The sequence below is a fragment of the Triticum aestivum genome, chromosome 2D, assembly GCF_018294505.1.
Source record: "Triticum aestivum cultivar Chinese Spring chromosome 2D, IWGSC CS RefSeq v2.1, whole genome shotgun sequence".
NCBI lineage: Eukaryota > Viridiplantae > Streptophyta > Magnoliopsida > Poales > Poaceae > Triticum > Triticum aestivum.
In genome coordinates, this window is record NC_057799.1 from 153,668,805 (window position 1) to 153,673,068 (window position 4,264).

Genomic DNA, 4,264 nt, shown 5'->3' on the forward strand with positions numbered 1-4,264 from the left:
TGGTCCACAAGGCCATCAATGTCGAAACTGGTCTGCAGGAACACCAGAGCTCTCATAGGCGCAACTGTGACACAGGCTCATCTTCAGGCCCGCCCTCGTAGAAGCGTAAGATATGGATTCCCAATAGCATGTACCAGCCAACTGCACCTGCCCCAAGGCAAACCTATGCTGGACCTCGTCTGCCTCCTCCACCATCTAGGCAGCCAAGGCTTCTAGCACCACCACCCCAAGCTCCTGCTCCGACTCCCAATAATGGTCTGTGCTTCAGGTGTGGTCAACCAGGACACCGTGCTAGGGAATGCAACTAGAACCATAATCAACTAGCCCTTCCAGCAACTGTCCGTGGAAGCAACCAGCCCCTCAACAACAATGCCAAGTCTTATGGTCGTGTTCATGCCAACCACATTGATGTGAACGAAGCTCAAGACCAGCCTGCTACTCTGATGGGTACACTCCTCGTAAATTCAGTACCAGCATCCGTTTTATTTGATACAGGTGCATCACATTCATTCATCTCAGAAGATTTTGCATTCATGCATGGCATTAAAAGTGAAGACATGAACGCTTCACTATTAGTACACACCCCTGCGGGCCAATGTCGGACCTCCATGATTTGCAACGACGCTCTCGTTGAAATCGAAGGACTGGAATTCCTTGTCTCTCCCATCATACTGAAGTCCTGTAGCATTGATCTCATTCTGGGAATGGATTGGTTGAAAGCGCATACTGCTTCTATAGTTTGCGCCACTAAGACCGTCCATCTACTACACCCTTCCGATGAAATAATAAGCTACAATGCCCGCCTGGTTCAAAATGCCGAGGCAAGGCTTTATCCATTGAATGCATTGAACGCTGCACCACTCAAGGGCATTGAGAACATTCCCGTCGTGCGCAAATTCCTCAATGTCTTTCCTGAAGAACTTCCTGTGATTCCCCCTGCTAGAGCTGTCGAATTCATCATTGACTTGAAACCAGGCACCACTCCTATAGCCAAGCGACCCTACAAGATGCTGCCGCATGAACTCAATGAGCTTAAGGAGGAAATCGACAAATCTCTTCGCAGTGGTTTCATTCTCCCAAGTTGCTCTCCTTGGGGAGCATCTTCTCTCTTTGTCAAGAAGAAGGATGGGACAAACCGATTAGTCCAAGACTACCGTCCTATAAACCAAGCTAGCATTCAGAAAAAATATCTTCTTCCTCAGATCAATGATCTGTATGATCAACTGGCTGGTTCATCAGTGTTCTCTAAACACGACTTGAGGTTGGGTTACCACCAGATCCGTGTTCGTGAACAGGATATCCCAAAGACCGCCTTCGTGACTCGATATGGTTCATACGAGTACACCGTCATGTCATTCGGCTTAACCAATGCTCCAGCCACCTTCTCTCATCTGATGAACTATATATTCATGGAATACCTCAAAGTTCGTCGTGGTTTATCTGGATGATATCCTGGTATTTTCCAAGAACAAAGAGGAACATGCTAAACATCTTCGTCTTGTGCTGGAAAAGCTACGAGAGCATCAACTATATGCCAAGTTCTCCAAATGTGAATTCTGGCTACCCGAAGTAACCTAACTTGGGCATGTAATCTCTAAGGATGGTATTGCCATCAACCCTGAACGAGTCCAGGCTATTCTCGAATGGACTCCTCCGAAGAATGTCAAGCAAGTCAAAAATTATCTTAGTCTCGCTAGCTATTGCCGTCGATTCGTCAAGAACTTCTCCAAGATCACCAGGCCTCTGACAAACCTGTTGCATAAGGGCATCAAGTCCCAATGGACAAAAAAATGTCAGGAAAGTTTTCAGGCACTCAAAGACAAGTTGACTTCTGCCCTAGTGCTTTCTACACCTGATACTAAGAAGGACTTCGTCATTTACTGCGACGCTTCCCGTCAAGGATTAGGCTATGTCCTAATGCAAGAGCGCAAAGTGATTGCCTATGCCTCCCGTCAATTGCGCCCTCACGAAGAGAACTACCCAGTTCACGACCTCGAGCTTGCTACTGTCATTCATGCACTGAAGCAGTGGCGACATTACCTTCTTGGTAATCGTTGCGAGATCTTCACTGACCACCAAAGTCTGAAGTATCTCTTTACTCAGCCAGACCTGAACCTCCTTCAGCAGAGATGGATGGAGACTGTTGCAGACTTTGACTTGGGTATTTCCTATACACCAGGCAAGGCTAATGTAATGGCTGATGCCTTGAGCCGCAAGTCTTACTGTAACCACCTCCAGGTTCGAAAAGTTCAGCCCTCGCTTGTTGAAGAATTTAGAAAGCTGAACCTCCATATTGTTCCTCCTGGTGCACTCGCTCCCCCTCCTAAGGAGTTTCGCAAAATGAACCTCCGTGTTGTTACCCAAGGTTCCCTCAATACCCTGGCTGTCGAACCAGATCTCTTGGACTCCATCAAGAGAATTCAGAAGTATGACTCTCAAGTTGAGAAGATTAAACGCTACCTCGCAGAAGGAAAGCCCTCATTATTCACTGTTGCTGATGATGGCACTTTGTACTTCAAAGGCCACCTAGTGGTGCCATGTTCAGAGAAAAACCTGGATATGACACATGAGGTTATGAAAGAAGCTCATGCTATGCCTTTGTCTATTCATCCCGGTAGTACAAAGATGTACCAAGACATTCGTCAGAGATTCTGGTGGTCTAATATGAAGCAAGACATTGCTCGTTATGTTGCTGAATTTGACGTTTGCCATCGTATCAAAGCAGAACATCAAAGGCCTGCTGGAACTCTGCAACCTATCTCTATTCCTGAATGGAAATGGGACCATGTTGAAATGGACTTCGTCACTGGATTTCCCAAGTCGCAGAAAGGTAATGATGCTATTCTTGTCGTCATAGACCGGCTTTCTAAAGGTGCACATTTTCTGGCGGTCAAAGAAACGATCACTGCTAGTCAGCTTGCAACTCTCTACATGTCCAGAATTGTTTCACTTCACGGTATTCCACTGGTTATCAGTTTGGACCGTGGCAGCTTGTTCACTTCAAGATTCTGGGCAAGTTTCCAAGAAGCTATGGGAACTCATCTGTCATTTAGTACCGCATTTCATCCTCAGTAGCAAGGGCAAGTTGAACGTGTCAACCAAGTTCTCAAAGACATGCTTCGAGCTAGTGTTATTTCCTTCGGCAAGAAATGGGAGGAATCTCTCCCGTATGCTGAGTTCTCTTATAACAATAGCTATCAAGCTAGTATGAAGATGGCCCCCTTCGAAGTGCTATATGGACGAAAGTGTCGAACCCCTCTGAACTGGTCAGAAACTGGGGAACCTCCACTCTTTGGTCCAGATATTATCCAACATGCCGAAGAACAAGTCCGCATCATTCGTGAGAATCTCAAGACTGCTCAGTCGCATCAGAAGAGTCAGTATGACCGACATCATAAAGACATGGTCTATCAACATGGTGAAAAGGCTTATCTTCGAGTTCACCAATGAAGGGTGCTCACCGCTTCGGGAGCAAGGGCAAGCTAGCTTCTCGCTATATTGGTGCATTCACTATTCTCGAAAGGCACGGAAAAGTTGCATATCAACTGGAGCTTCCGTCCAACCTTTCTCAGGTTCACGATGTGTTCCACGTGTCACAGCTCTGCCGCTGCTTCAAGGACCCAATCCGAGGAGTGGCTCATGAGGTGCTTGAATTGCAACAAGACCTCTTCTATAAAGAGCATCCGGTCTGCATTCTCGACCAAGCTGAACGCCGCACACGTCAGAAGGCGATCAAGTTCCTCAAGGTCCAGTGGTCACACCATTCTGAAGATGAAGCCACTTGGGAACGCGAGGATCGCCTGCATGATGAATACCCCGCACTCACTACTGGAATCAGCTAATTTGCCATCTGCCAGCTCTTTGCCGTCTGCTAGCTGACAGCAAAGAAGCTCTTTGCCGTCTGCCAGCTCTTTGCCATCAGCTACCCAAAAGCAGACGGCAAAGAAGCTCTTTGCCGTCTGCCAGCTCTTTGCCGTCGGCCAGCTGACGGCAAAGAATCTTTGCCGTCCGCTGGCGGACGGCAAAGAGTGAGGTGGCCCCCACCCCCCGCCCGTTTTTGAAAAACTTAATGGGCCACCTCTTTGCCGTCCGCTAGCAGACGGCAAAGAGGCAAAAAAGCGGACGGCAAAGGGGGGCGGACGGCAAAGAGCCTACTACCTAACGGCCGGTACCCCCGCCCGTTACTCGCTTCTTCCCTCTCCCTCCCACGCCGCCGTTTCTCTCCTCCCACGCCGCCGCCCGCCGCGCGCCGCCGCCGCCCCGT